Raw genomic sequence first — 10617 nt, forward strand, 5'->3', positions numbered from 1 at the left:
GATCTTAATTTATTTGACATTAGTTAAGTATTATATTTTATCCCACTATTGATGAATAGTAAAAGTTGCAAATATTTATTGGAAAATCTAGTAGGAGCACAATTTCCCCAAGCAGTTGTGTCTACTCCAATGAATGCCAAGGTGATAAGAAGTCTTCATATGCATCATCATGGGTCATCTCACCATATGCAAATGTTAGGATTCTTGTCATATCAGACAGCACAGTAGACTTCAACTTTAATGCAGCCCTGTTCTGAGAAAGTTTTATTCATATGAAATGGATGACCCTAAAAGACATAGCATATGCCATCTCTCATGTCACAAAAATCAATATTGAGGTTTATTTTAAATAAGAGCCAATGGGGAAAGTTAGGAAATTTATTTTCATTATTATTTACTATAATAACAATCTAGTTTCATATTCAGTTAAAAATGCTTGTAATAGGCTAAATGTGCCTTATTTACAATTGACAAATAAGTAGGTAAAATAGGATGTATGTACCTTTATTTAAAATGTTTTAATATAATATGTTCTCAAAGTGAAAACATAATTTTGAACAGATGATTTTTTTCTCCAAGAAAAATATTTGAAAATATCTTTGAAGAAAAAGTAGATGAAAACATCTACTAAGAAATACAGATCCAGATTGGTTTCCATACTTCAGAACAAAAATTTTGCTTGTGCTGCCCCAAATCCAAACTGTCGGACTTTACAATATATACATCTTATTTTGCATCACCCTATGCCTATCTTCCAGCTTGGCTATTTTTACAGCTTGTCTATATCTTGCAATTCTTTATTCCAAGAGCTTCTTCCTGCAGCTCATTTTATATGCAATTGTTTCCTCATCTGTCACCATGTTATCATTTCTATTTTCATTCCTGAACGATGTGGCTCTCCCACTGTTTAAGTTGTTAAGTCGTGTGCCTAGTTAGACTTACTTAATCTTTAGGTAAGACTGACCATGTAGTTTTTTGTTACTGAATGGCAGGAGTTTCTGGTATGTGGAAGAAAGTTCTTATGTAAGAAGAGTGGAAATTGAACTTGACATATAAATGGTTAGGTTGTCATGGATACAGATAGTTGAATAATACTTGAGCTCTAGCTAAGTACTATCAAAGTCATCCTGATTATAACTTCATCTCTGTATTTAATACTGTACTATAAGATACTATTTATATTATCTTCTCATCCACTATGTGTTAGAGATATGAATTTATAAGGGAACACTTGTTCATCTCTTCTAATAACACCCTACAATCAAGTGTCTCAGGTCAACTGGCTCAAGAGCCACAATGAGTGGAAACATCATTAAATAGTCAAGAAAGAGTCATTAAGTAGTGGCTTCATCAGACTCCTGAAGCTTAAACTTTCAGTTACAGAGAATGGTTCATGTCAGTGGGGTGACCAACCATATTCTGAAAGCAGTATAGGATGCTTCCTGGTGTTTTTTTTTAAACAAACCACCCTAAAGCAGAAATTTTAATTTTTTCAGACTTGCATTATTATAAATGCTATCTATGATCTATTAGTTATACGCATTACTATGACATGTGTGGCCATCATGATGAATAACTTCACATTCAGAGTGAAGCATGAGTATGGGATGCCATCACATTCAGCCAACAAAGGTTTTAGAAGGATAGGGAGATGATGTCATAGTTAACGTCCATGACACACAAGGGTGAGAACTGAGTTTTGATCCTGAGATTCCAGGAAAAAGCTTAGTATGAAGACTTCTACTTCTATAATCCTAGTACCGTTGATAGGTTAACACCTGCAGACCACTGCACCTTGGCCAGCAAGCCTATCCAGAACCATGAGTTCTGCATTCCATGAGACATTCCAGGTGTCCCTAAGGAATGAGGCAGAGAATGGCAGACCAGGACCCTGTCAGGTATTCCAGTCTTTTCATATGCATGTACCCATAAGCTTGTGGAAATACCACATGCATATACAGTATATACATTCATAACACATACAAACAAATAAATCAATAAAGGCTAAAAAAAACTTACATACACTAATTAATAGAGAAAGTAAGAGGAAACACCTATAATTTCTATAATTTCATATTTCATGCTTGCCAAACAAGTATTTTCTCCAAACTCCTCTATTGGTGATGGTCAATTTACGAGTTACACATGGAATATCTCAACTTGGCTATCTAACAAAATTTTAGCTCAAAACTCAAACAATCATTTCTTCTTACAAGTACCACTGAAAGGTGGTTTTTGGTCCTATATTTATAAAGTCTGTGAATAACAAAATATCAAAACATATTACTAAGATAAAAACCACAATGCCTTGTATTTTGCCCACATCAGAAATATTGAACTACTGTGTTCTTTTTCTTTAATGTCTTTTGAAATAGTATCCATTTTATTGAGATGTTATTTTATCTCAGCCTTGGTAATTGGTAAGTCAATCCTGTTTTACGGTCGTCTCCATTCTATCACGCTCCACCTTGGATAAGTCATCTTCATGTATAGCCCTTATGTTGTATTTTCAATACTCAATCCAACCTTACAGGCTACATTTTAAATTTATTTCAGATTCTGTTACTTTCAATATAAACATTAAAATCCTTTATCTGTCATGTGAAGAAAATCCTTCCGTGAAGTGCATGTCAGCAGCCATATAATATAGCATTCTTTAAGGTCATGTTCAAACTAGGTTTATCCTAGTTGACACAGCTACAATCCTCTTGTAGCTTGTATGAGCATGCTCAGTCAGGTTTCAGTGTTCTTTGTTTCTCATGCATCAACACATACCTAAGTGGACATGAGCCCATACTCAACAAGGATGCCATTAGTGTTGAGAAATTTCCCTTCAGTTTATCTCTTTCTCACATAAACACCTGTCTTCACTCTATTTTCATGTAACACTCAGTATAGCATTATTTTTATAAATATTTCCCTCTGTTGCATATCTTGCCTCCTTTAGCCAATCATTTAGAACACAGTCTCTGTAACAGTAAGTATATAACACATAATGAACACACCATATCATTAATGATGAGGAATGAAGCCTGTATGAAACCTACATCTAATTCTATACAGAATGTACTGTAGAATTCAAGGCTGCTTTACAGTTTTTTTCCAGGCTCCTCCTCCTCCTAAATCAACTGTACTCAGAATATATATATATATATATATATATATATATGTATATATATATATATTCCAAGTACACATTTATATATATACACTAGAATATATATATATTCTAGTGAAATTATCTATCAGATAAAAGAAAATTATCTGTCAGACAAAGGTGAAAAAAAGAAAGCGTACCTATAGATTAAGCTTTCACCTCTTCCACAGAAGCCCAATCTTTCTGCATTGTCTCTAGTTCTGCATCTCTTTCTAGGAGTTTGGCAAACATTTAACTACTGTCCTTCAATTTTCTGTTAGACTTTGTAACTGCATAGTAGTATATTATGTTCCAGACACAAAACTAAGTTTTACTGCTAACTAAAACACAAATGGAATTCATCTTATTAAAATGTGTATGGCTCATAATAAGGAAAGCACAATGCACATATTATATGTATGCATCCAAAGTCATCTCTGTCATATTAATCAGTTGAATAGATTGTAGTTATACTAGTCTGTGCCTTTTGCTTCTTGCCTTTTGCTCTCCATCCTCATTCTTTCATGAATCTTTTTTTTTCTTTCTAAGATTTGTTTAGCTAAACCACAATCACTTGACTTCATAGGAAGAAGGTTCCCTCCAAGAAGTTTTTTTTTTTTTTTTTTGGTTCTTTTTTTCGGAGCTGGGGACTGAACCCAGGGCCTTGCGCTTCCTAGGCAAGCGCTCTACCACTGAGCTAAATCCCCAACTCTCCAAGAAGTTTTTGAATCAGTTCATTAACTTTGCTCACAAATATAATGACATAAAGGCCTATGGTATGCTAATATTGAGAGTGGAGCCCCAAGGTCCTACTTTAAAGACAGAAATAGCCATATGTACATTTGTCTGCCAAGTACTAGAATCTCTCTCACCATTTTCAAGTTTCCTGGGCTGTGTGTATCTCTACACTGAGAACTGAGTACAATCACACAATGACACATCAGTTCTCATGATATCCAGGATTTTTCAACTACTTCAAACTTGAGCTTTCAAATCTTAATCAACTTTCATTGCTATTGGCAAAACGTAAGTGTTCACTTAAGCCTTTCCTTATAATTTTGTCTCTTAATCTCTTCCTTTTAAATAATCTGATAATTTTATTAATCATATCTTCACCTGGTTAGGGTGTGAATATACAGATCTTCACAAACGTATCTATATTTTCTTTCTATAATTCTCACTTTAACTGAATCATTTTAATTTGTTGTATAAATTGCTTCCTAAAACACTCCACTGTTCTTCTTTAAATCTTCATTGTCTTCATAGTCTTCAGAATACTATGCTTTATACTTAAAATTAAAAATTATTCACTGTATCCAAACCTATCAAAACATTGTTTCTTTTATCTTCCACATCAAACATTGTTTCTTTTATCTTCTACATATAATTAGCCATATTTATGTTTGTCTTGCTTGATATATTCTTTTATAATAGTTAAATTTTATTCTTAATACTTTTCTTTTTTAATAATATTTTTATTCAATACTTTTTAAAAAATTTACTTAATTGTTTTTACACTCCAGATTTAATCCCCATCTCAATCTACTATCTGACTGTTCCACATCCTTTATCTCCTACCCTCCCCAATACTGCCCAGTCTTCAAAAGGATGTTCCCATCACTCTAAGCTTCCACACCCCACTACCAGGCCTCTCCACTCCCTTGGGCTTCCAGTCTTTTGAGGGTTAGGTGCATCTTCTCTGACTGAAGTCAGACCTGGCAGTCCATTGCTGTATATGTGTTGAGGGCCTCATATCAGCTGGTGTGTGCTGCCTGATTGGTGGTCCAGTGTCTGAGAGATCTCGGGGTCAAGGTTAACTCAGACTGCTGTTCCTCCTACAGGATTACCTTCCTCCTCAGCTTTCCCCTAATTCAACCACAGGGATCACCAGCTTCTGTCCATTAGTTGGGTTTAAATATTTGCATCTGACTCTTGCAACTGCTTGTTGGGTCTTTCAGAAGGCAGTCATGGTAGATTCAGTTTTGTGACCACTCGAGAGTCTTAAGTAATGGTATCAGGCATTGGGGCCTCCTCTTGAGCTGAATCCCACTTTGCAACTGTCACTGGACCTCCTTTTCCTCAAGCTCTTCTCCATTTTTGCCCAGCAGTTATTTCAGACAGAAACAATTCTGGGTAAGAGTTTTTGACTGTGGAATGGCAACCACTTGAAGCACTGTCTTTCTGCTGGAGGTAGGCTCTAAATTTTCCCTCTCCCCACTGTAGGGCATTTCATCTAAGGTACCTCCCTTTGAATCCTGAGAGTCTTTCACTTCCCCAGTACATTCTGGCGGGTCTTCCTAACCTCCTTCCTCTAGAGGTCTTCTATTTCCATTCTTTCTGCTGACCCTTGGGGTTTTAGTCTTTTACCCCCACCCAATACCAGATCACGTCCCCTCTTCTTCCCTCCTCCCACCCATTGTGGCTGCTTTCATATCCCTCCCAAGTGGTATTGAGTAGTCCTCACTTGGGTCCTTTGGTTTGTTAACCTTTCTGGATTCTGTGGACTGTATCCTGGGTTTGTTTGGCTTTGGTTTTTATTTGTTTGATTTTGTTTTGTTTTTGTTTTGGCTAATATCGAATATTAGTAAGTACATACTGTGTAAGTCATTTTGGGTCTGAGTTACCTCACTCCGGTTGATATTTTCTAGTTCCATCTGTTTGCCTGCAAAACTCAGGATGTCCTCATTCTTAATAGCTGAGTAGTATTCCATTTGTACATGAACCACCTTTTCTGTGTGCATTCTTCTGTTGAGGGACATCTGGGTTGTTTCTAGTTTCTTGCTATCACAAACAAGGCTGCTATGAACATATTAGAAGATGAGCCCCTGTAGCATGGTAAGGCATCATTTGGGTATATTCCCAAGAGTGGTAAAAATGGGTCTTCAGGTAGATCAGTTTGCAATTTTCTGAGGAAATTCCAGATTTCCAGAGTGGTTACACCAGTTTGCCATCCCATCAGCAATGGAGAAGTGTTCCTCTTTCTCCACATTCTTGCCAACATGTACGCTCAGTTGAGGTTTTGATCTCAGTCATTCTGACTAGTGTAAGGTGAAATCTCAGGGCCATTTGATTTGCATTTCCCTGATCACTAAGGACTTAGAAGATTTCTTTAGGTGCTTCTCAGCCATTGGAGAGTCCTGTTGTGAAGTCTCTGTTTAGCTCCATGCCCTGTTTTTTGATTGGGTTGTTTGGTTTTTTTGGAGGTTAACTTCTTGAGTGCTTTATATATTTTGGATATTAGCCCTCTATCGAATGTGGGGATAGTGAAGTTTTTTTTCCCAATCTATAGGTTGCTGATTTCTCCTATTGACTATGTCCTTTGCCATACAGAAGCTTTCCAGTCCCATGAGGTACCATTTATCAACTTTTGATCTTAGAGCATGAGCCATGAGGCTATACTTAATCTTATATCAAAATAATAAATTGAATAGGTAAGTTCCTAGAATGTATTCATGCATGAAGTATTGAGTTTTCCTGACAAACCTCATGTTAATAGCCTTCTAGAAATCTGACTTTTTATTCTCTTCAACAGTTATTATTAAATTGCAACTATCCATATATGAATTTACATGATGCTAAAAAGTCCAAGATACAGTAAATTAGGAGAAAAATCCATATGCTCATATACATTGCAAGTCATTTTCTCATATTTTAGTGACAACATAATGAGTTAACTTATGATAGAAAAACTTCTGACTTCATAATTCTTTTTTCTTTTTTATTGGATAGTTCATTGCCATTTCAAATGTTATCCCCTTTCCCAGCTCTCCCCTCTTCCAGTCTCCCTTCCCCTGATCCCCCTACCACCCACCCATGCCCACATCAACACCCTGGTATTCCCCTACACTGAGGAAACGAGCCTTCCAGGGCCAAGGGCTTATTCTCCTATTGTTGCTGGACAATGCTATTCTCTGCCACATATGTGGTTGAGCCATGGGTCCCTCCATGTATACTTTTTGGTTGGTGATTTTGTTCCCAGGAGCTTTGTGGGGTCTGGTTCTTTGATATTGTTATTCTTCCCATGGGTTTGCAAACCCTTCAGCTCCTTCAGTTTTTTCTCTAATGCCTTCATAGTGGTCCCCAATGCTTCAAACTTATGGTTAGCTGCAAGCATCTTAATCTGCATCATTAAGGTTCTGGCAGAGCTTCTGAGGAGACATCCGTATGAGTCTCCTGTCAGCAAGCATTTCTTGAAATCAGCAATAGAGACTGGGTTTGGTGGCTGTGTATGGGTTAGATTCCCAGGTGGGGCAGACTCTAAATGGCCTTTCCTTCAGTCTTTACTCAACTCTTTGTCCCTCTATTTCCTCCTATATTTTGTTCTCCTTTCTAAGAAGGACTGATGTATCCACATTTTTGTCTTCCTTCTTCTTGAGCTTCATATGGTCTGTGAATTGTATCTTGGGTATTCTGAGCTTTTGGGCTATTATCCACTTATCAGTGAGTGCATACCCCGTATGTTCATTTGTGACTAGGTTACTTCACTCAGAATGATATTTACTAGTTTCATCCATTTGCCTAAGAATTTCATGAAGTCATTGTTTTTAATATCTGATCTACTTCATTGTGTAAATGTACCACATTTTCTGTATCTTTTCCTCTGTTGAAAGATATCTGGCTTCTTTTCAGCTTCTGAGAATTATAAATAAGGCTGCTATGAACATAGTGGAACATGTGTCCTTTTTATATGTTTGAGCATTTTTTGCATATATGCCCGGGAGTGGTAAAGTTGGATTCTCAGGTAGTACAGTGTCCAATTTTCTGAGGAACATCCAGACTTATTTCCAAAGTGGTTGTACCAGCTTATGATCCCACCTACAGTGGAGGAGTGTTCCTCTTTCTCCCCATGTTTGCCATTGTCACCTTAATTTTTTAACTTAGCCTTTCTGACTTGTGTGAGCTAGAATCTGAGGGTTGTTTTGATTTGCACTTCCCTGATGACTAATGATGTTGAACATTTCTTTAGGTACTTCTTGGTCATTTGATATTCCTCAGTTGAGAATTCTTTGTTTAATTCTGTACCCCACTTTAAATATAGTTATTTGGTTCTCTGGAGTCTAACTTCTTGAATTTTTTGTATATATTACATATTAGCCCTCTATTGGATGGAGGATTGTTAAAGATCCTTTCCCAGTCTGTTGATTGCTGTTTTGTCCTATTGACAGTGTCCTTTGCCTTACAGAAGCTGTGAAAATTTAAGAGGTCTTGTTTGTCTATTCTTAGTCTTAGAGCATAAGCCATTGATATTCTGTTCTGGAAAATTTTCCCTTGTGCTTATGTGTTCCAGTTTCTTCTCCACTTTCTCTTCTTTTAATTTCAATGTATCTGGTTTTATGTGGAGGTCCTTGATCCTCTTGTATTTTAGCTTTATACAAGGAGATAATTCTAAAGACTCCTTATTTGCTCTATATTTCCAAGAGAACATGACTACATCTTACATTCTTCCCTACCTTTCCCCAGTGTTTTTTTGTTTTGTTTTGTTTTGTTTTATTTATAGTCTGCAGATTAAATTCCCTTTCTTAGTTTGTTCCATGACCCATTTGGTTATTTTAATAGCTACCCCTTCTATCTAGGTTTAAGCTTAGTAAATGTCCTAAGTCTGTTTGTTCTTATGAAATTCTATTTATGTATCTAAGTTAATTACATAATTTCTAAGTGCTAAGGACAGACATCAAATGTCATCAATTCTTAAACATATTTCTGATCTGAATTATTAAGAGTTATAACATCTTAAATATAAGGAGAGTGAATTCCCCCCAAAAAGCCTGCTCTAATAGTCTTAATTTTTCTACATATTAAATTCTCTACATATTTTAAACAAGTATGATTCAAATTAATGCTCTGAGATTCAACTAATCTTCTTATTTTATTCAACTTATCTTTTATTCCAACGGTTTTACAAGTGGCTATTACTTTGACTTAAGTGAGTTGGCAGGAAATCAATCTTCACATTACAATGATAAGCCTAAAACCGATTATAGGTCTTATTAAATGGTTTCTCATTCCAAGAACAGCTGAAACAGAAAAGGCTAGAAATATTAGCATGTACTACACACATACACACACATACACACTTAGGCAGCCCAAGTGTCTAGAACATGAATTTGAACAAAACAAACTATTTTCTATGTAATGTGGAAAACGAGTATTTGAAATATATTTTAGATATCATTAAATATAATAAACCTTTGGCATCTAAGCATATTTTTATGTGTTTGCCAATTGCAATGTTATTTTCACTGCCGTCCTTTCATTTGTTAAACTGATATTTATTTGAAAATTTAAAATTCAGAATGTTTGCCCAGTTTTATATGATTGAATGTTATTCTTCCATATAACCTTTGCTTTAATATATCAACATAGATTATACTATCCTGAAATGCATTTGCTTGTGGATATATGTATCCACAAGATCATTTAAGTCTTACTTTGAAAGTGCTTTCCTATGCTGAGTACAGCTACACACACACACACACACACACACCACACCAATATATATATATATATATATATATATATATATATATATATATATATATATCGCCAGAGCTTAATGTCAAAAAGTGGATTGTGCAATGTCAGTTGTTGCTATAAGGCACTTTATAAAATTGAATTTATTTCTCTCTTGTCTACATGTTGTCATGTTTCCTAGTCAATTCCTGCACTTCCTGCATGTCATGCTAGCAAGGCAACAGTTTCTATACAGGCACCACAAACCAATTGTGTGGAATAGACCACATTGTTGCAATGCTACACTGCCATATACTGTATAATAGAAGGGGGAAAGGATATGGCTTGCTTAGTAATGGGCTGGTCCATTAAAGACTGATTAAAAGATTATTACTGGTGAAGTCAGAGACAGGGCCATGTCTTCTTTAGCTACTACAAGGGGAAAAGGTTTCTATGCTTACCCAGGTTCACTTTCCCTCAAGAGGATGGAATTCCTATCGAGTTGCCTTTGAATTGTTTTCCTCTTTTAATAGATAGTAATTTTCTACTACCACATCAGGAAGTAATACATATCCTCAGATCCAAATCTTTCACTGTGACTAGCTTTATAGGCATAGGTCTGGCCATCATCACACCTATTTCTCTAGGAGACAATGAAACTGAAAATATGTTGAAAAAGGTGCATACTTTTTTTTCTTTATACACAAATTTGTGAAACACACACACACACACACACACACAAACACACACAAACACAGGAGGCTGTTTGGAAATAAGAAACACCGTTCCATTATCAGTATGCTACAATGTCCTCAAGTCCATTATAGTATAAGAGAGTTTTAAAAATTTCTAACTCCTTAGAAACCCTAAAGACATTTTCTCATTCTACATCACACACATTTCTTTGACTCATCCAAAGAAAAGAATACAAATAAATTTCCTCAAGAAAATACCATGAGAATTAATCTTTCGAAACTGAATAAATGCCTAGCCAGGGCTATTTGCCCACAGCTTCTATTTTAAAGGCCATT

Source organism: Rattus norvegicus, chromosome 3, assembly GCF_021556685.1.
Source record: "Rattus norvegicus strain SHRSP/BbbUtx chromosome 3, alternate assembly SHRSP_T2T, whole genome shotgun sequence".
NCBI classification, from domain to species: domain Eukaryota; kingdom Metazoa; phylum Chordata; class Mammalia; order Rodentia; family Muridae; genus Rattus; species Rattus norvegicus.